The sequence below is a fragment of the Rattus norvegicus genome, chromosome 15 (assembly GCF_036323735.1).
Source record: "Rattus norvegicus strain BN/NHsdMcwi chromosome 15, GRCr8, whole genome shotgun sequence".
Lineage (NCBI taxonomy): Eukaryota > Metazoa > Chordata > Mammalia > Rodentia > Muridae > Rattus > Rattus norvegicus.
In genome coordinates, this window is record NC_086033.1 from 100753395 (window position 1) to 100775888 (window position 22494).

A 22494-nucleotide genomic window follows, 5' to 3' on the forward strand; every position below is an offset into this window, starting at 1 on the left:
AGGTAGCAATGAATATCCTAGTAAGAGCACCAGTGGAAGGGGAAGCCCTGGGTCCTGCTAAGACTGAACCCCCAGTGAACTAGACTGTTGGGGGGAGGGCGACAAGGGGGGGAAGATGGGGAGGGGAACACCCATAAGGAAGGGGAGGGGGGAGGGGGATGTTTGCCCGGAAACCAAAGAATTATTATTAAGTATTAAATAAAAAAAAAAAAGACAGGTCTGACTTTTCACTGAGGTACGCACATCCAGGCCATTTGAAGGGGGAAAGCCAAAACCAAAACAAAACAAAAAACAACACGAAACACTACTCAAGATATTCTGATCCTTCTACTGCTTCCTAACACAGAATCATAGCAAGGAAGAGGGTTAAGGATCTAAGGGAAATTAGAGTTAGGGACCTTGTACTTGTTGTCAGTTTTAAGAGCGTCTGCAAATTTATTAGTGAATAAAGTGGTTGTTGGGAGGCATTTTAAATTGCTTGTTCATTCTTCAAGATAATTAATCCCATTGTGTATTAACCTGAATTCACTCACTAAAGTTTGTTGAGACAGTAGCCTGAAACTATGTTTAGAGTTTATCTTTTGGTTATATCCTTTATAAAGTGATGTTTCGCACATTCAAAAAGAAACAAATAAATGTGAATTGTTTGTAAACCTGCCAAAGTGGTACTTTAAACTGGTTTATCTTGGCTGTTTCATTTATAATGGCTGTCTAGCTCCAGAAATCCCTTCCACAGTCATGCCTTATATTCACATAAGAAAAAAGTAAGAATAAGAAGTCAAAAGGATGGCTCAGGGCATGAATCTGGGTTGAATGCCTGGGGTTGTCCTGATAGATGGATAGACCAACTCCTGCCAGCATTCCTCTGACCCCACATGGGTGCTATAGCTTACCTAAACACACAGATCCAGATGCACACACTGACACACGCACACAGATACATACACAGGACAGGGACACACAGAGACACGCAACACAGACACACAGCAATATATGTGCACACAGATACACACAGAAAAAGCCACATACGTGCACACCCATACACACTAAATAAATGGAAAATATCTTTTTAAAAAGGAATGTACATACGAACTGACTATAACATGCTCTATTGACCATATGTCTCTCTGACATTTTGCTTATTAAATTTTCAAACCAAAACCCTTACTTTGATCATGGAGTCTTTTAAGACTTTGAGTTTACTTCCTTCCCCCATGATAAAATAATGGCACTAGTTTACTGACTGACTGCTTTACTAATTCACTCACAGTGCTGTGATGACTGTGGATCTTAATTTTGGATCCAAGCGCCATCTTTACTGCAGCCATTTTTGATATTGAGGTGCTGGTCACGTGTAGGGATATAATCAGAACTTTGGGTTCCTTATAATTTGTAATGGGAAAAAAAAAAAACACAACGAAACCTGTTATCAAAAATCGCAATAGGAGTTGCCTTGACACTGTGATGGAATTTATGATAAAGCACAGGGTTGGTGCCAGGGCCCTGTCAACAAAAGTGCATGTGACATTCCCATTAAAAAGCATTCAATTGCCCCGGAGACCCATGGACTCGTAGATTCTCTGTGACTTTAATGGGATTATTAACATATAGCCTTTGAATTTTTTAACTATCTATCTAAAGTTAATAGGCTAAACTAACTTTAAATATCATGTATGGGAGCTAAAAACTGGGTTAATTAAGTGTCTACACATATGCAAATTTGTTTTCTCTGCATCCTGGGCGCTTTTATATTTCAAGGTTAAAAAGTTGTTGCAAGAACAATTTTTAGAATATTTATGTTTCCTCCATATTTATTACACATATATGTATGTGTACAAACACATAAATATTAATTAAACTATCTACCATGAATAGCCTAGCCACCCATAAATCTTAGATAAGATTACCGTTTGTAGGCAGTATAAGACATTTGTGGGAATGTCTTTGGTACATCACCGACAGAGGTGAATTTTCTCAGCTATTAAAGGAGGGACATCAGGAGTTCAGGACAGGGGATAAGATTTATGTAGGGGAGATTGTGGTTAGGAAATATGGGGTTTCAGGGACAGCCTGAATGCTGATGTGGATGGTGACCATGGCGACTGTTTTCTTGTGGGCTGAAGTCTGGGGACTTATGTGTTTTCATATCTTAGTAACTGAACTTCCTTCCATATGTGATTTCTCTATCTGTGTGTCTTAAATTCACTTCCTCCAATCATCAAGTTTTGCTTACTGTGACTTTAACTTATTCACTGTTCAAATCATTGCTTTTCTTGATCTTTTCTTGCCCTGGTTTCTGCACCCAGAATCAATAGCCTACCTGTAACAAACTTCCCCAAAGATCACAGCATATGGAACTTGGGTCCCTCTCCAGGAGTGGCCCACTCCCTAGTGGCTTTGAAGGATAAAAGGCCATGGTACCAAAAATGAGAGCTACGTATTTGGACATCAGCCATGGTCAGGTCTACCTCCCACCGGTGCTTCAGGCATGGTGGCACCTCTCTGGTTGAGACATATGATCTTGAACTTTTCCTTCCCTTTTTGACTTCTGTAGAAATTATCATGGTTTCACTGATCTTCAAGCCCGTTCTCATTGTCTTGTGTCCATTGCTAGACTACTCAGAACCTCTGAGAGCTAGACTCTGTTCTTGTCTTGAATTTTCAAGGAGATGCAAGAGACAAAAATGAAGTAAACCGAGCACCATTTTTAGAAAAGTCTATGACCCTGTCAGCTCAGAAAGGACAGAGAGAACACATTGAAGTCTTACATAATAGAAAAATAAGGCTCCTCATATACTTTGTTGAAAGAAAATTACCAAAAAAAGCAAAGGAGATCAATTTTTGTGAGTGTTAAAGTGACCAGTGGTAAAGAAAGAAGTGAGATGGTGATTATGTATGTTCATATACAAAATATTGAACGCCTTTCTTTACTGAGCTCATTATTTTAGCAATTTGTCCTAGAGAGGAAATGATTGGCGATCATCTTTGACCTCATTCAGCTACTGATTTATTATCTTTGCCCTGAGTCACAAACACTGAATGATCCTGAATGATGGTTGGACGTGATATTTAGGAGCTACAGAGGCAATGTGGCCCAGGCTGATAAAGGCATTTATAACTGGAAAAATAAGATCAATGCATTAGCATCTTCCCATGGTGTATCATGTTTAATCATGGCTAATCATGGCATGGCATTTTACTTATGTCTGGTACGTGGCCCACTGTTCATTAAACACATATACTATAGGCTATACTGAAATATTCCTCAATAAATAGTAATCCTACCTTTAAAATTGCAGAATCCTAGCTTTGGAGGTCAGCTTCCTGGAGTTAGTATAATGATGTCACTCACTTGAAACTTTTGGTTTGCATCTGAGGGTCTATTGAAACTCAAATGAACTTATTGTTGAAAAGTCCACTTTTAAAGGCCTTCATTGTGCTCATGCCGCAATGAATTCTATAAGTGATTCTGTAACTGGTATATCATATTTTTGTTTTCTTTTAATTTTAGAGATTCTTCTAATAGTACACAGCAGTGTCAACAAATGACAGATGGATTTTAGAAATCTTCCTTCATAACCGATTAACATCACTTTGAACTACATGAAACTGTTTTATGTTTCAAAACGGCAACTTCACAGAGTTCAGTAGAATGGCTTTCATACATTATTTTTTCCTGCCATTTCTCTCACCGTTTTTTAAAAAAAAAAAAAACAAGCGTTGCTATTTAAAGGCACTGCAGATCGTTCTGTGAAACAGTCACTAATCAGAACACAGCTCAGTGTGTGTTTTCAGTTGGCTTAGATACTCATGTGCTGCAGCTTGCCTTTCAGAGGAATGGGAGGTCCACTGAAGAATGCGAGATTCATATTCTCCACTGTTTATGACACTATTCAGATTTTTGAACCAGTTTAGCTTCTGTTAAGCCTTGAAACACCTCTTTCTTGGCTTTCTTGAGGACTCCAGAATGATTCAGGAATGTAGATGAAACTCCACAGGTGTACATAAGCAGCAGTCACTTCAGTTCTTACATTCTGGATGGTCATGTTTATGTAGACTAAAGTTCCATCGCTAACGGGAGAAAAACAAAGACGATCCCTACCCTGTGGTTAAAACGCTTACTTTTGTTCTATACGTTTAGTCAATTCCAACATTAGCTGGAGACATGGAGCACCTTCAGCATCTTCAGCTCTGTGCTAAGTTGTAGCAGAAGTGCAGACGCCAGTGAACCTTCCTGCTCGAGTTCTGTTCATAGATTACTCTTTCCCTTCACAACCTCATCTTTGAGGACCTGCTTCTGCGCACCCGAATGCCTTGCCGTCTGCCCTGGCTGTCGGTTAGCATACTTTCTTGCTTTATGACATCCTTGAAACGTGTGCATTCAGAAAATACGCTTAAATGCAAAGCAAAATTTCCACAGATTCTAGACTGCTGCTCATTTAAATATACATGTGGAAATGTGAGAAAGTCTACCTGACATTGCTATCATTGTGAAAAGAAGACATTATTTTTATATATCACCCTAGTATATCCAGAGAGTAATTGTTTAAATGAAGAAAATAAATTTTTGAGTTGTTTTATCAAATCTACATAAAATGTAGCGTTGACATATTTCTTTCCTTTTTCATTTAGTTATTTTAGGTAGACATGGTTATCGGCCTCTGACCACTTTGCTTTGTGAACCATCTTCCTCTTTCTCCTCTAGTGGAAAACAGATTTGATGAAATGTAAGAAACCACATATATCTGGAGGAAAAGCTGAGCTTCAGGAAAGTCAGTGGTGTTGGCCAGCTTAGGAGGCAGCTGCAACCAGCGACCAAAATGCCATGGCTGTAATTTATTGCAAACTTGATTTCCTCATGGTGTGGACATCCTGCTTGAAGATACCTGGGTACCTATATGAGCAGGTGCAACCACTGTGGAGAGCCGTGCCAGCCTCTCAGATCTTGATTCAGGCTTCTTTAACATGACCTCTGCCAGCTCCGATACCCACTCCCCACAAAGGTCACCAACCAGAGAGGCAGTAGATCTGAGGATGAGGAGAGATCCAGCTCTTCCTCCCACTCTGGTTGCCTTCCTTGCTCTGCCCTGGCTCAAACTTCTTCATAAACTGCAAATCAAGGATGAAATCATTGGATCTCAATATTAACTTCACCTGGGGAACCATTAAGAAGCACTGGTATATGGCTGCACACCATCTAAGCCAATCAAACCGGAATCCTACAGCATGGTCATGCTCATGGGGATTCCTAAATGCTCACAGGAGAGGTCTTTGTGCAGTGGCAGCAGAAATGTATCGCCTTAATGATCAATTTCATCATAATGGAGGGAAAGCAGATAACCGCCACAAACCCTAGTTTCAGTAAAGAAAAATCTTTAGAAAATGTAGCAGATCTGTCATTTGAAATCAGAGGTGATGGTTTCACCCTACTAGTTGACAAGAAACAAAATGACATGTTGGGTCTTCCTGCTTGTTTAACTTAACCATGCCATGGGAATATTTTATTGTGTTTTCAAGTCTTGATTGACCCATTAATGTCTGGCAGTGGTGACTCTTTGTTAATGATTTCCATGTGCGTTTGTTTATTGCTTTTGAGGCAGGCTACAGATATGGAGCCCGGGCTAATTTCAAACACACTATGTGCCCATGTCTATCCTTGAACACATTCAAAGGAGTCTGGATTCCAAATCCGAGTCCACTCCTTGTTTACACTGCTCCCTTTAGTGTAGGTATGATAATGTGTGCCACTCAACAATGATCCTACTAACAACTGTTTATGACAAACTTGTCTCCTCTCCTGTTCCATTACGCTAACTTTGCCTCAGCTAATGTACTCATGACTCCACATACATTGATGAACTCACAGATCGGGACAGCCTGAGACCAAATTCAGCCTGCAGGTGAGGCTTCAGGTGATACCGATTTTATTCACACTCCCGAGAGAATTTCATTTCTCTCCACTGGAGGTAAAAATCATGTGCTGAGTGGACAGTCTCTTCCCTTCCTCTTGTATGCCGCTTTAGGACGGACAGACCCTTCGTCATCTCTGCCCATTTCTAGGTGAATTTGGGCTTAAACCAGTATTTTTCCTTGTCCCACTCTATACTGAAATCCTTACTGAACAAGCATGCATAGTACCATGTTTTCAATAAATAACGTTCAACAGTATGAAAGTTTCGATCTAGGATATATAAAGACCTGAATATCACATTTTTGTATCTATGCTAGAACATCTGACTATTGGTTTTAAAAAATAAACCAATAGTCTGCCAAATGTAGTGATTTTTTTCTTGGATCAGTTCAGTTACTTAAATTTGGTTTGAAATAACCCACTTTTTAAAGTATAATATTAATATTGCTCTGTATGCCACTCATAATGTTCAAATACATCAGGGGAGACACTGGAGTACTGATCCAGGAAAAGACACTGGTAGTTATTAAGTATGTTCCCTTTAAACAGTGGCTTTCAGTGAGGGAAACAGACTGTTTACACAGTTGTGGGGATGTGATGAATGAGGTTGTAACTATCTAATTGTTTTTTCTCCCTTGGGTGCCACTGTCTTCCCTGTGGGTCCTTTAGTCACTAATACCAAGAATAAACTTGTCTGTTGTAAGATCTGTGGGCTCTGAGGATGGATAAAGCTCACACTTAGATTCCTAGAAGAAATCTTATACATTGGAGGACATCACATGTTCATCTGTTTTTCCACTACTGTTCATGATCCTTGTGTTGTGATTCCAATGTTTAGCAACTCCCTGAGATACAAACACCAAATGTCTCCACATACCAAATCGACCCAGGGTCTGGCTTCCTCTGCACTTGCCTCCCCTTCATTCAGTTTGTCCATTTGAAGGAGATAAGGGCTGATTGCTACCATTCTCTGTTTCATTATTTTCCAAGGTGCGCTCCCTCCCCATGTTGAATTGTCTGTTGCCTTTGCTGAAATGTACCATTTCTTTCTCTCCTCAACATTATCTGATGCTCTGGTCCACCAGATGATTAGATTTTAGTAATCACTTTTTAAACAACATAAAGCAGCCAACCTGTAATTTCCATTTTTGAAATGCCTCTAATTTCTACATGGGGAACATGTGTCAGGTTCGGGAACTACATTTTCTCCCCCAATATAATTCACTGGTAAGCGAGGATGCTTTTCGTGTCCAACTGCACTGAGTCTCAGGATAAGTCTTCCAATGCAAATATTCAGTACAGAACTTAAGAAACCACCCATGCCATGTACTTCATCAGACAAGGTAAGATGAGAGTCTCATGCTTCCAAGGTTGAATTTCTGATGATAGTTCTCCTTTTTACCCAAATATATGAGCTCAAGTGCTTCTCTCTGCCACAAATACTCCAGGCCACAGAAAGAAGAATGAATTATAGCAGACTCCTGCTTTTGCTGCGGTTGGACAGAGTGTTCCTGCAGGATCGAGCAAGGATAAAAATTGATGTCCCTCTTGAAACAGAGTGGTCCAGATGGTGCTACTTTACAGCTGTCTCCAAATACCAAATGCCAAACTGCTCCTTTGATAAGGGAAGGTGGTATAAAGGTTTAAATACAGCCTCTTGGTGGGACGTCAGTGACTGATGGATCCCAGTTACAGGCATACGAAAATGTTCTATGTTTAAACATGTTTTACAACCAGGGTTGTGAAAATTCTATATCAAGGAAATTATGCACGGGGGAAGGATGTGAAACCTACCTTAAAAATCTATGTGCATGCTAACAAATCACCTAGATTGGGGAGTAGGAAAGGGTGAGACGAAGCACTAAAAAAAAATAAAATAAAACCAGTGAAGTCGGTTTTTTTTGATAAAATCTACAGTTAAGTCTGAAAGTGATGTGTTGATTTCATAAGACAATTTCATATAAAAGGGTGAACTTGAGTGTGTAAATTGGCCCATCTTTATATAATCTATTAATTATCTTTTAATGGCTAAGAACCTTTCACATGCCAAATGATGACCTTGTTTCTTGAGAAAGCCATTGGGGTCACACCCGGTCAATTAGAACATTATACCTTTGCACATTATTGTAGATTAATGCTGAGTAAACAGGAGTATAGTTGAGGTCAGGGCGGACCCACTAATTGTATGTTAGATACATTAAAAAGGTCACTGTTTCCCCTATAGTCAGCATGACATTACTTATACATTCTACGAGCAGAATAATAATAATAATAGCTTAATAATAATAATAATTTATAATTAGTATTAATTACAATAAACTTGTTTAAATAATAATTTATGCTTATTATTAATAAATTATTATCGTTGTTATTTTTACCTTCTGGATGGATTACACATATTCTTGCATTTATAAATAAAATCTTAAAAGGCAATATTACATTAACCATTTTGAAAAGCACTGAGTTAAAAATTCTTTTTCAAAGACATTTTGGGGAGTAATAAGCCTTTTACCTACAAGGCAATTTACCAAATTTATTCTTCGGCCTTTGGCTTTCTTCCACATTCCTGTTTCCTACGTACTGACCTATTGCATTAGGTATGCATACATGTAACTTCTTAGGGAAGGTCTATGGATTATGATGTCACATCTGTGCTATTTATTATGGAGGGCTTGAGACTAAAGAGCTAAGCTGCTTACTGACTGCTCTGAGTGTGTGTGTGTGTGTGTATGCATATATATATATATATATATATATATATATACATATATATGCTGCATGGAAAAATAAAAAAGGCAGCTGCAGAAAGTCAAGATTTAGTTTGCTTAGTTGTATAAAACCATGGTCCTGTGATTCAAGAAGGATATATAAATGTAAGCTTTGTCCTTGAGAGCCAATCTGTTTCTTCAATCTGTTCACATTTTGTAGTCTTTGCATACAATTTACAATTTTGGATTCACCTCTGGGAAGCTCCTCTGTCTCAGCTCTGTCTCTAGATCTGGACTCCAGGTGAAGTTTGCTGAAGGAGAATGCAAATCCAGCTATACTCTCAGGACTCTTTGAACTCTGATGGACGGGCTTCCAGGGGACCACATTTGTTTACATTGAGCTCCTTAGAAGACAATTGACAGGTGCTGGTACTGTTTATCTTTTTAAAATGAAGCATTACAGGCCTTTGGGTTCTGTGCCAGCCAAGACCTAGTGAAGATGAGTCGAAAAGGAGAGTTCCTCCTCCTTCCACAGAAAGGGTTGGGCTTCCTGGATGGAATACAGGCTTCAGATCTTCCATAAGTGATCTGTTTGGCATTCTACAGCAAACTAGCTGTGAGAATCTACACCTGATTTGAGGGCACACATGCTCACCTGCAATATAGGAAACACACAGATCCACATGAGAGGGCAGTGGAGGAATGAGGCTTCAGCTGTGAACCAGAGCTGGTCACATACAATGTGACCTCCTCCCCATGGTTTTCTTATCCTCTTTTCCCTTCTCCTCCTCTAATTGCTATTCTTATTCTTATGTGTATCTTTATTTATGCCCTTATTTTTCCGCAGCATCATTTGAAACTGCGGGAAGAACAACAAACAGGGATAGTCTAACCTTCCCCAATCAGGTACAACCTAGAAAGAACCTGGGACCTAGGTTTGCTTTAAAGCTTCAGGGAAGGCTAATGTCTTAGTTAGGGTTTTCTTGCTGTGAAGAGACACCATGACCAAGGCAACGCTTAGAAAGGACAACATTTAACTGGGGCTGGCTCACAGTTCCGAGGTTTAGTCTCTTATCAGCATGGAGGGAAACATGGTATCAGGCAGGAAGACATGGTGATGGAGAAGGAGCTGAAAGTTCTAGATTTGGATCATCAGGAAGCAGGAAGAACTTCATACTGAGCCTGGCATAACCTCAAAACCTAGCCTCAGTGACATATTCCCTCTACATCTGTTACAGCAATGCCACATCTATTCCAAGACCATACCTGCTTCACCAAGGCCATACCTCCAAGTTATTCTACTCCTTATATGCCTATGGAGCCATTTTCATCCAAAATACCACAGCTAGGACGCAGTGTTTCTCTCAAGCTGTGTAATAGGCTGGGGTTAACATTGTGTGTTGGGAAACTATCCATAAGTGTGTTCTATACTGAGCACATGCTGACTGTCCTAACAGTATTCTGATTAAGGATTTGTGAGGTCGGTTTAAAATCTATACCATAGATTCAAGCTGTTATTCAATAGGCAACAGCATAGACCCTTTCCACATTGGCTCTTATATAGAATATTTTATAATGAACAGCTTTTGAAGAGCCTCTCCTAGAGTAGAAAATTGAGAGACTCTATGTATCATGTCTGGGCTACTTATATGTCAGTGACAGTGGCCATATTAAGTTGTTAAGTTTGGGCTTTTCTTTTTTCACCCTACAAAATGGTTTGAAATATTCTCAGTCCCCAAAGCTGTTTGCAGTAATACCTTTACAGTCCTCATTTGTGAGCAGAACTCATCCATCCAACTCTGCTCCTGATCTACGGCCCCAGTCTTCAGCTTTCTTTTTTTAATGCCTATTATTCTCCTTCTTTACTTCTTAAGTTCTCCCTCATTCTTAAAATCTTAAGTAGCCAGAATGACCACGACATCTGACTTTATTCCTCAGAGTTGGTCATTCAGGCTCATATTTTATCATTGAAAACTAATCCTACTTCTGGTAGAGGTTGGGAAAGAGGAGGAAGAAAGAAAAGAATACTTTTTCATTTAAAGTTGATTTTTAAGTTGACATAGTCATTTAACTATGTTTTGATCCTGAGTGTATCACTACCTAGCAATTTTTTGTTTCCTTATAACTATTAATATATTCAAATTGATAACTTTTGGGAATATTTCCTAGCTAAACCCTAGGATATTAAATGAAAGTGAACCAAATGTTGAGATTTGTAATAAAACAAGAATATGCCGGATGATGCCTTGGATGTCAAAGAAGCTTCCGAATCTTTGTGAAATCAGGAGAAGTTATCACTAATTTTAATGATACTACAGTGGTTCTAACGTACAGCCAGGGTTGAAAATTCCTGATGTAGAGGCATGAACTGTCTTCGAATATTTCATTTACCCAGGCATTAGCAAGTGTTTACTTAGAAAATACTGTATTTTGTGCACATGTTAGATAAAATTGCTGTCTTCAAGTAACCCAGAAATGGATGCAATGCCATAGAAAACTCAGCCATGGACTTTTCCTATCATTTATCGTAATTTTTCCTGATCGCATTTACACATAGAGCATGTATCCCCTTGCGGTACATAGAGCAGGAAGCTCCATCCGGATCGAGTCATACTCGGGAATTGCTTTGAACTGGAGTCACATATTCCTGAACCTCATGCTTTCGGGGTAAGAAATCCTTATGAACCGTCTGACACTTGGATTCCCGTAGGAGGACTGATTGCTCTTCCATACTCGGTTTCTCCTTAAACAACAGATCTGGCAATTTTCAACACCAGCTAATAGAGGTCTCTTACAGAGTGTTTTGAGCCTCATTATAATTCTTCTCAATCTGATTAAACTCAGCTGTCTCCGAAATCAGATCTGCCCTGATATGGTCCATGTACAAGAATCACAGTTGAGTTGGATACCAGATCTTCTATATCCTTTTGGGAAGTAACGAAAGGACCATATTTGTCAGCCGTTAGATGAGGGAAAAAATGCTTCTAGAGACAATTTTGCCCAGATGGAAGGTATATAGGATTTAACATTACTTCATTTTTCCCCTGCCTACAATTGTCTATTGAAATCTGTCCTGCAAAGTTTAATAGAGACTTACAGAGAAAAATGCTTCAAAGAAGTGTTTTCAAGGCTCAAATAGTAGCGCAATTAATCAAATGTACAAGGACCAAAGTTCAGATACTCTGGGCATTTATATGTATATATCATTGAGCCAACAATGAAACTTTATTTTCCAAAATTCTAGAAGTAGAGGAGACAGTGACATGGATACCTTGAAGGGAATGTGGAGGAGACAGTAATGTGGGGATTCTGAAGGAAATGTCAATCATTTGCAGGACTTCTAGGACTCTGCCTAGAGTATGCAGTGGTGTCAGAATCCCATCAGATATGGAGTGAACATTGATTAATGCTAAGTATTTAGCAAGGAACTATTGTTTAAATAAACACTCACACAGGATTATTTTAGAGTGTGTTATTTTAAACTTTTTCTCCATGAAAATGATGTTGACACAATTAGGCAAGGAAACAATTCCTAAATTCTACTATATATAAGAATTACCAGTATGATTACCTATACACTGTGTATCTTTAACTAATACAATCATACTTGTAATAGTCACATAAACAAAGCTACAGAAACAAAGTGGAACTCCCTGCTATCTTTTGGGTTTCCTTAGTTTAAGAAGAGCACAGATGTAGACATTTTTCATCAGGAGTCCTTTGTCAGAAGTCAAAGTATTTCTGTGGCTATGATGAAATTGGTTAGGTAATAGTCACGGGTGAAGGTGGATTCCTAGAGAAACACTGTTAAGTGACAGAGATAACAAAGAAAAATGCCCACAGCCATTGTCACAACGTCACCATCAAACCATTTCTACGAACTATGTTCCAGTGAGCTACTGTTCACTACACTCAGTCACTTTCCAAGAGATTTCCTTTTCACTGGTTTAGGTAATAATCAATCCTCCTAATGAGAAACCCATGCCTTATAAGTCTCCTTAAGTTATGGCAGAAATCATATAGCAATAATGATTCAAGTTTTCACCTGTCATATTACCTATAACTTAAAACATTCAGCTTACTGAAAGTCAAAAGTATCATGTACTCTCTGGGGGAAACACAGCTTCATTAATTTCAGATTCTACCCAGCTGCAGACGTAGAACCAACATATGCATGGTCACATCCTCCTTTTGGCTTAGGAATTCTGCTTCTAAGAATTTATCCCAGACAGATGGGGCAAAGCCCACGAGGCTTCTTTCCTACCCAATGAACTGCAGGCAAGCAAGGAAGCCTAAACGTGGGAGAAATAGTCTTCCCCACAGAAGGTCAAACCAACTGATTACCCTATGCTCAATTGTCAATCCGCAAACACAAATGTGAGTAACATTATACATACTGAGGTGATTCTGTGTCGGAATAAATATGTATATACATATGCATGCAATAGCAATTGGTGATGAATTGGCCATGAATTTGAAAGCGCGTAGCCTGGCTAACACGGAGCATTTGGAGTGAGGAAAGTAAAGGGAGAAATGACATAATTATAATCTCAAAAGAAAAGAAAAAATTATAGAAGTTGCAGATCTTGCGTACATTAAAAATTAAGTATAAAAGGAATTATCCCAGGTATAAACTTAAATAAATATACAAATATTTGCTTCGTTTGCTTATGATGATACCTAAATTCAACACAGCTAAATCCTCTGTGGCACACACGATGTCTATGGTGCATCCACAGGGATAATACTACAGGGATGATAGCCATTAAAAGGATGATCTCATTTGTGTCTTTCTATGTGAAGGGTACTTTAATAATAAATTGACATTTACCTATAAGTCACTGTGCATAGTATGCTATAGGCTATAGGTTGTATCTATGGTACATGATATGCTGAGTAAGGCACTTTCTAATTTCCTTTGACCCTATTTAGAAATGTGGGTCACCTATATCATACAAGCTGCTCTACAATTCCAGGGATCAAGTGAACCCCACTTAAACCTCAGCGCTGGGGTTAATCAGAAACTTTCTACTTTTCCTTAATATTTGTTTGATATTGTTACCACGAAAAACAGTTGATGTAGACTATACCTTGTTAACAAAGAGATGCATGCATTGCCAATCCATGATGGCTTGGCTTGCAAAATGAAAGGACATCAGTAGAAAACATTTTGCTTTTTTATTTTATCTATTCCAACTACATGCCCTGTATGTGGCTGGCTAGCAACTGCACATCATAGTGCCCAGCCACCAAGTGACTACAGGATAATCTAATGATATTCTAGAGGGCCGGACAGTGCTGGAAGATTTTAATAGTCACAAACTGCATGGAATATTAAATACTTTAATGAAAAATGGGATTTGAGTTAGATGCTTTTGGCTGACTGTAGGCATATATATGTATATGTACATATCCTTGCTATATTGTTGTAGATGGAGTTAGTTGAAGTATGATGGACAGAAGTCTCGGGATATTAAATGCATTCTTGATTTCATATGTTCCCAGATTTGCACTGGTTTATCAGGGCATCTCTCCATTTTAAATTAAGGACCTTTGGTAGATTATCTGAACAGCATGGTCCCCTGCCAACACGCTTACATTGGCATCTGTGGTCATGAGTAAAATGTCCTCAGAGAAGATATCTACTTTCCCAGTCAGTCCTTGATTGTAATCGCTACTGGGTTCCAGTGGTTTGCTTCTCTGGTCAAACTTTATTGGACTGTTCAAAACGTTAGGCATGGATAAGCATCTAGATCTCAGACTTTTATCAGTAAAGAAAGAGCTTGGGATACATCGAAGATACGGTTTCAAGACTAAGAGCATCAAAACCCTAGATATGAAGATAACCAGACTAGAGACCTTCGTAAAAACTCCTTGGTTAAAAGAGAGATGTTCGACTTATAAGATCATCTGGGATTAATTGTTATAAAACATTTTGAGGGTTTTATTTTTCTAAAAAAATGTAATCAGTAGAATGTTTTTTCCAGCAATTGATCCCCCAGTCAAAGCCATATGTATGCTAAGCTATGTGGAAAAGAAACTACAAACAGCTTTAGTACATGCTCAGCTTACAGCTCTCTGTGGGCAGTTTGGGAGAAAAACGAATCTTCGCTTTGAGAAGTGCTTTCTAGGTAGTTCTTTCAATTAGGTCTTCAAGGGACCATCTTCCTATGTCCGTCTTCTGTCTTCTCAGTTCTGAAGTTAAAAACAGCAGCAGCTTATTACTTAATAATAACACATAGACACAAAGTCATCCAAGACTATCAGCACAACTGGACTTGAGGGTACATCACTAGCAGGTTTCCAAACTTCACTGAAAGAAGGAAGTGTGGCCTTCAGCCAGCTTCTCACAAATGCACCCATCTCCTATTTCATTAAGGTGGTTCAGATTAGATGGAATTATCTCTTCCTGCTCTATTTCTAGACAGAAGAAGATCATAATCAACTCAAAAATACTAACATAGTCTAGGTCCTTTCACATTCATAAATAGAAGACTATGAGCTCGCCTAATGTATGTCATCCTCCATTTTTTACAGAACTCCCATGCCCTCAATAAAACTTTATTACATTGGGCCTAGACTTACATCGCTGTGATACCCCAATAGTATCACACAAAACGGAAGAAGTCATAAGTCAACACTACATGATATGCACCTAACCGGTTCACTGAGCATCCTGTTCAGCAACATGGTAACAGTTTAGAATGTCTGTGAGACCCTGCAACAGACCGAGAATCTCAGGGCTGTCATTAGTTGCCTCTGTTCAGTGTCCAAGGAGAACTCTAGGTATGGTTTCCCCTGTATACTTTTGTACCTCAAGTAGCAGACCTGGCATAAATTCAGTCCTTCTATCTATCTATCTATCTTTCTCTCTTTCCTCCTTTCTTTCTTTCTTTCTTTTTCTTTTTTGCCAGCATACTTAATTACTGTCCATGTTTTACATTAGAGTTAACTCTTGATGTCATCTATTCTATGATTTAGAGCACGTGCCTGCCATTGTAACAGCAAATAACTGTCTTCATTGCAAAGCTGGAGTCATACATTGGGTGGACATTTCAGATGGACTTCTTCCACTCAGCAGTGCACACTGAAGTTTCTTTCATTACTTTTCATGATTACACAGCTTCTTTCTTTTCTTATTAATTACTTTATCTATTTTCATTTCAGATGTTGCCCTCCTTCCCAGTCCTCCCTCCACAAAGCCAGAGACCATCTTAATATGCAGGGTCCAGCCTAGTGCTTCCTCATAGAGTAGGGAATGTTAAAGGTCATGCTTATCATAAGAAAAATGACATTGACAGTATGAAATTGGCAGATTTGATTCCTATGAAAATACAATGGTAGTCTGGTACATTCTTAAAATTCCTGGACTCAAGTGATTGAGTAATATGGTTTATGAGATCAAGGCTGCCCTATCTCAAACAAACAAACAGACAGACAGACGACAACAACAAAACCAACAATAAGAAAATTACAAACAATGTAATACAACACCTCCAAACATAGAAATAAGCCACCACAGTATTATATTTATCTGAACATGCTTCTACTGTGCTCTCAAACTGAGTAAGGAGCTCAATAATCCTCTCCCATTTTCGAGAGCTTGTCAGAGTTGCTTCAGCATCGCTAAACCAGCCTTCTGGAAACCACCTCCATAACCATCACTTGCAGGAGAACTCTGACCTTATGGGAAGCACCTGGACGCTGTGGTTTCTGCTTGAATCTTAACTGTAAATCTAACTGTAGAAGCCTGCCTTAAGTGATTGATGCTTACTCTTTTGAATAATTTATGATAATATAGTTTCCCTTTGAAAACAATAGAAAAGTCAAATAATTTAGTCACAATATCCAAGTCATCCATTGGAAAGCGGCATTTTATTGTTTGGTAAATTAAATAAGAAACTTACTTGTGTTTACATGTGTCTGTTACTATTCCCTTCCCCCACCTAGGCTTCTGGTTTGTGGAGACATTCCAGCTCAGTGAAAATGGGCAGGAGAGATTATAGTCAAAATAGAAAATACTCTTTGGTATCTACAGAGACCACGTTTACAGGTTTATGACCTAACCTCACACATCTCTGAAATGTGACCTCCTCTGGAAACTGGGGCTCATAAGGATTGCAGTGAAGGATTCTGACATGTTATCATCCTGAGTTATCGACATGGGATCTGAATCTTATAAGAAGTGTTCTTGTAAAAGCCCGTTGGGTATAGGCTGTCAATCGAGAGTGTAGTACAAACAATTTAGGCTTGTTCCAGACCAGCTTGTAAATAAATGAGACTCAGACTATGGTTATTTCATTTGGCTTTGACAATTAAATTGGGTCACCCCTAATCTATTCTTCTAACTGCAGGCCTGGCTACCTCCCTAGCACTGGACCCCAGATACTTACTGTTTCTCCTGTTCATGTGCCCACAGTTTCTCTCCCCTCATCATGTCTTCCTCTCTCTCTCCCGGTCTCTCCTCCTCTAACCAGGTGACTCCAAACCCACCTACCTCTAATCCCTCCAGTAACTGGCTATAGCCCATTTTATTTAACCAATAGTTTCATAACGAAAGCCAAGGATTTCACAACAAAAGCTTGTAAACATGGGAAGTCACTCTTAGGCCTAGACCTTGTGGTATAGAATTAGTACATAGCAATCGATCAAATCTCAACAGGAGACACAGAAAGGGAGAGGGAGAGCCTAGGAGGACTGACTCTGGCGGATTAATGTGATATAGTCAAAAGTCAAAGGCCTGGTGCAGCGCTAAGAACTAAAAAGGGAAAGGATTCCATACTAGCACCTGGGGAAGGAGTATGGCCTTGCCTCCTACTTGATGGTATGTTTCTGATCTACTAAGCACTAGGACAAGAATTTCTTGTTCTTTCAACATGATAAGTTCAAGGTCACTTGCTACTGACAGAGAAGGAATAGAATACAGCTCGTTAAATAGACCACCTAGAAACATACAGACTTCTTGGAAATGTATGTAAGTACCTATCTTAGTTAGGGTTTTACTGCTGTGCACAGATACCATGACCAAGGCAAGTCTTATAAATGGCAACATTCAATTGGGGCTGGCTTATAGGTTCAGAGGTTCAGTCCAGTATCATCAAAGGGGAGTACGGCAGAACCAGGCAGGCATTGTGTAGGATGAGCTGAGTTTTACATCTTCACCCGAAGGAAGCCAGGAACAGACTGGGGCATCCTCAGGCAGCTAGGAAGAAGATCTCCAAGTCCACCCCCACAGTGACACACTTCCTCCAACAAGGCCACCCCTTCTAATAGTGGCATTCCCTGGGATGAGCATATGCAAACCATCACAGTTCCTGTAGTGTAATTCATTCCAAGATCAGGGTAGTGTTAAGAAGATGATTATTTTCTCTCATTTAAATGAAAGAGATCTTCATTTGCCCACCTACTGCTTTGCTTTGTTTGTAAGATTATGAGCATTTTCCATTGTTATTGCCTTGTTTTTTTCTTTTTTTGTTTTGTTAACCCTCCATGAGCCCTAGCACATGGCATGATCTTTTCTAACTGTATTACAAAAGACAACCGCCACTTTATGTGATTGTCTTTTCTCTCCTTTTATTTATTCATTGAGAATTTCATATATTAACACAATGAATTTTGATTATAGCCCTTCTGACTTTCTCTATATTCCTCCAGACCTCAACCACTACACCATTCCTCTCACAACCTCATGTTCCCATTTTTGTTATCTCCCATTGAGTCTGGTTAGAGCTGTTGCCAGGACCACAGGGGAAGAGAACTGACTTTGCCTTCCCTAGCAGTCATCACCTATCAGTAGCTTGTCATCTAAGGGTGGACTCCCTGAGTACCTCACCCATCCGTTCATGAATATGAAAGCCTACGGCCTTGTGCAGGTTCATGCAGGCCATTGCAGGTGCCTTGAGTTTCTGAGTGCACAGGTCTTGTGTCCAGAAGACATTGTTTGGCAACAGTTCTCTTTGACATTTGGCTCTTAAGACGTCTGCTCCCTCCTGTAGGGTGCTCCTCAGGAGGAACCCTCAGGGTGGGGAGGGTTTGTGGACAATCCCTCTCTGCCCAGGAAGAACTCTGAAGAGAAGATAGAAACAAACCCCACAACTGTTTCGTATACACAAGTGTAAATGGACTTCAAAGTAGCATTTTTCTAGTGCTATACGGCACCTAACTGCTGTTTTCATGTCATGGAAAGAAAACCTGGCTTTTGGCAGCTCAGGGAGCAGAGGGATAAACAAGGATGATTTCCAACCATCTAGCCACACCTCAGACTTGAAGCATTCTTTGTTATCAATAGCAAGTCAGAATGAAACATCTTGATTTCAGAACTGTCCCTTGCCCCTTACATATGAAATATATAAAATCTTCTCAGAGATTCAGGGGTACCAGCTACCAGGAAGACATGCTGAACATGTGAGAAGGTCTCATAAGTGATTTTACATGAGAATTCACCACGGAGGTAGCACCCAGGACACCGCTGGAGCTCATGCACGCGTGTGGTGTGAAACCTTTGTTCATCTTTGAGTTTCTCTGGGGTTGTGAGAGAGAGGTTTAGGCCTGTGGGAGGTGCACGAGTGGGCCAAGTGAGGCAGTTGGAAAAAAAAATCCAGTGAGACCCTAGAAGGAACAAGCAGGTGGTGACAGGAATGTGAGTTCAACTGTTAGTAGACAAGGAACCTTAGTGTCACACAGCTCAGTCCAGTAAATTAAAGGAGTATGAAATGCTAGATGCCCAAGAGGGTTACAAAGACTTTTACAAAAGAAAGGGAAGCAAACCCAACACACATTAATTCCTCCATTTGCTAATTGGCAATTGTAATAGATACCACCTGCCTCCTAAAAGGTCTTTAGTAGCCTATTTGCAAGTGTGGCAGCCTTTCACTTCTGAGAGGAGAAAGGCTGTGGTCTCCTGGTTCGTTGTTATCAGCTCCAGTACTTTAGCACTCTCTTAGAGTTCACAAAATGAGACTAAATTGGCAGTATAACCAACAGGTGCTCCATTAAGGACTTGAGTGCAGTTAAGTCTTCCTTTGGGATGGATACTTTTACAGCCAATAAACCTGGCCTTACCGGCCCCCGACCTTTGATCTAAGTGACTGACACGCAGTAGAGCTTCTCCTTAGGTTTCTGTAGTCAATATTGTCATGAGAACCATCTCTTCAAACGGCATGAGCTGCAGTGCTGTGTTAGATGCTCTGAGACAAAGGTAATGACCATAACCACCATGTTTTATTCTGGATAGGGATTTGGAAGATAACAGTTTAATAAACTGTTTAAAAAAATGCTACATAAAATGAAAGTGATCCACTGAATGGCTTTTAAACTAATATTCAAAAATATTATTCATCTGGCACAATACTGAATGTGAATGTCCAAGGCCTCTCTGATTTAAGTACTTACTAATTTAATAAAATACTAAAATTGTGTCCAAGAGTGAGAATGCTGTTTTCCAGTATAATCAAACGAAGCTTAAAACCTTAAGGGAGGCAGAGTGAAGGATTCATAATAATATTCAGTATGGAATTGACCACGAATACTGCCATTATATATTGATTTGGGGGGAAATGTAACATTTATCAAGTTATGTGCTTCTGTCAGAAATGAGATTGCAATCTCTACGTCATTAATGAAGTAATCCATTATATAAGTTAACTTTAAGGACTTAATGTCTAAGAACATGGGAAACTCAAACAGGAAGGTCATGGACGCTGGGTTGCGCTGAGAGACCCTGTCAGGTCAGAGGGTGAGTAACTCAGAACGTGGATGTACATGAAAGACCATTTTTTTTCATCCTTCACGTTGTTTCGAAATTGTTATTAAATACTTTCTAAGTGACAGCTTTTGATTATCGCAGCATGCTAGCATTGGAACACTCATGAGTCCACTCACTTCAACTCTAATTTTAAGGGGAAGACCCTGACCTCTTCCTCATGTACCAGGATCTGCCCATTGCTCACATCCACACTGTTGGCAAAGCGACGGTCTGCACACAGTCCTTCAGTGGTAGTTTTCCCTTTGCCTGTAGTAGCACGTGCCAAAACGGGTCTGATCGATGTTACTTTAAAGGGTTTACTGTACTGTTATTTATGTTCAACAAATTGGGATTGACACAATTAGATCACTATCTGTCCTGAGATATTTCTTAAACCTATTAATAGACCAAAAGATGAGTTGTATTGAATAGACCAGATTTATTCAGTCATACAAACTGTATTTTCAATTCTGCAAAGAATCTCCTATCAAATGAGGTTCAAAGAAAGATTCCTCCTGTGGCAACCATGGGCCCAATTCATAAGTTCCATAACTCTTAATTTCAAACTTTGGCTCCTTGCTTATGGTTTGACCTCATATATCAATGTCAGCATGTATGTCCTAGGTTACAGAAAGAGCCAATGACAGTCAACTTTTTTTAATGGTTTTTTAGCTGGGATCTCCCTTGGGGGCATTTCTCCTTCAGGAAGTCGCCAGCTGCATGTAAGAGTTCCCACAGGATGTTGGTAGTCACTTTCCCCCTTGGGTTCTCTGACCCTCATAGAGTCAATGACACCCAGTCCTGACCCTTCTTTCCCATTATCTTTAAAGCCAGCCCTCCTCCTGTTGCCCTGCAGGTCTATCTCACCTGTGAAACCCACATTTCCTTTTTAGTCGGAATATGAGTCGAGTGTTCAGCTGTAAGTCCATCTCACTGACCTTGGGCCAGTGTTCTTGTCACCGTTCATCCCACTACACTGTTAATCCTCACCAGGCAACGTGAAGTTTAGGTAACCCATTACCATGGTGGGAGGGTACATTTCTCTCGTAAGTGTAGCACCACCAACCTCAGCACATTTCATCTACAGTTAATGGAACATCAATTCAGTAAGCCAACTTGATGCTAATGTCATTCATTCCTCAGTTTAATGTAACCTATGGTTAATTTCATAATGCTGCAACAGAAGGTTTTAAAATACATTTTGAAGGGGAAATGAGGCACATGATAAAAAAAGAGAGAATAGTAAATCACATTTCACTTGGAGTACATGTAGAATGTTTTGAGCTTGTATATGTACATGTGTGAGGATGTGTCTGTATCTATTGATTTGTGCTTGTTTGTGTATGTCTGTGTATGTGTCCCCGTGAACGTATATGCCTGTGTCTGTGTATTTGTGTGTCTGTGTCTGTTTGTATGCATGTGTGTTATATATGTTTGAATGTATCTGTCCCTCCCTCTCCCCCTCACCCTCCCGTCCCTTCTGTGTGTGTGTGTGTGTGTGTGTGTGTGTATGCAGAGAACAGAGATCGATCTACATTATTTTTTAACACAAGATCTCTCACTAGAACCTGGAGTTTGCTAGTTTGACTAGGCTGGTACCAGCCAGCCCTGTACCCTGCCTGTTGCATTCCCGGCGTGGAGATTACGAGCCCACCCCACCACAGCGGATTGTGTTTGCATGAGTGCTAGACAGAACTCGCGTCTCCATGCTTACATTGCTACAGCCCCTTGGATGTTTTATTTCACAAAGCTGACAGCGTGTGAGCCTGCTTTACCACTCATGTATAAGCTCAGGAGAAACACCACATACATTGTGGATGACATTTGGATATAAACACTGAGTATATAGTTCTGCCGTGGCTTTTTCAGGCATCTAGAAACATCACAAATGATTTTTTTTTCATAGATACTCGTTTTCAAGTCTCTGTCAGAAAATCTGCTATCTGGTGAGCCAAACACGTGAGTTCAGTGAGAAATTAAAGTATGAATTTGATGGTATGTAATAAAACATAAAATAAAAATGTTAAAGTGGGAGGTTTCCTCTAAAATTGTATAGGTTTTCCTATGTTATCTGCTTCTTTTTATATGGTATATTAAAATGGTTAGTAAAAATAGAACTGAAATATAAAACA

General features: G+C 39.6%; 1 protein-coding gene and 1 long non-coding RNA gene across 5 annotated transcripts in view; one reads left to right on the forward strand and one right to left on the reverse strand.

Annotated features, from left to right (window-relative positions):
- The window catches only part of Gpc6 (glypican 6), a 997624-nt gene that overhangs the window by 315980 nt on the left and 659150 nt on the right, over nt 1-22494 (forward strand). The window lies entirely within an intron of this gene.
- Nucleotides 1-22494, reverse strand: part of LOC134482018 (uncharacterized) — a 61948-nt gene that overhangs the window by 13544 nt on the left and 25910 nt on the right. The window contains exons 1-2 of one of the 3 annotated variants that reach the window (XR_010058046.1): nt 15205-16545; nt 14692-14814 (exon numbers count right to left, since the gene is read on the reverse strand). This is a non-coding gene — a long non-coding RNA (uncharacterized LOC134482018). Of the gene's footprint in view, nt 1-13783; nt 14815-15204; nt 16546-22494 lie in introns of those variants that run through there. The other 2 variants (XR_010058044.1, XR_010058045.1) reach the window with 2 other exon arrangements.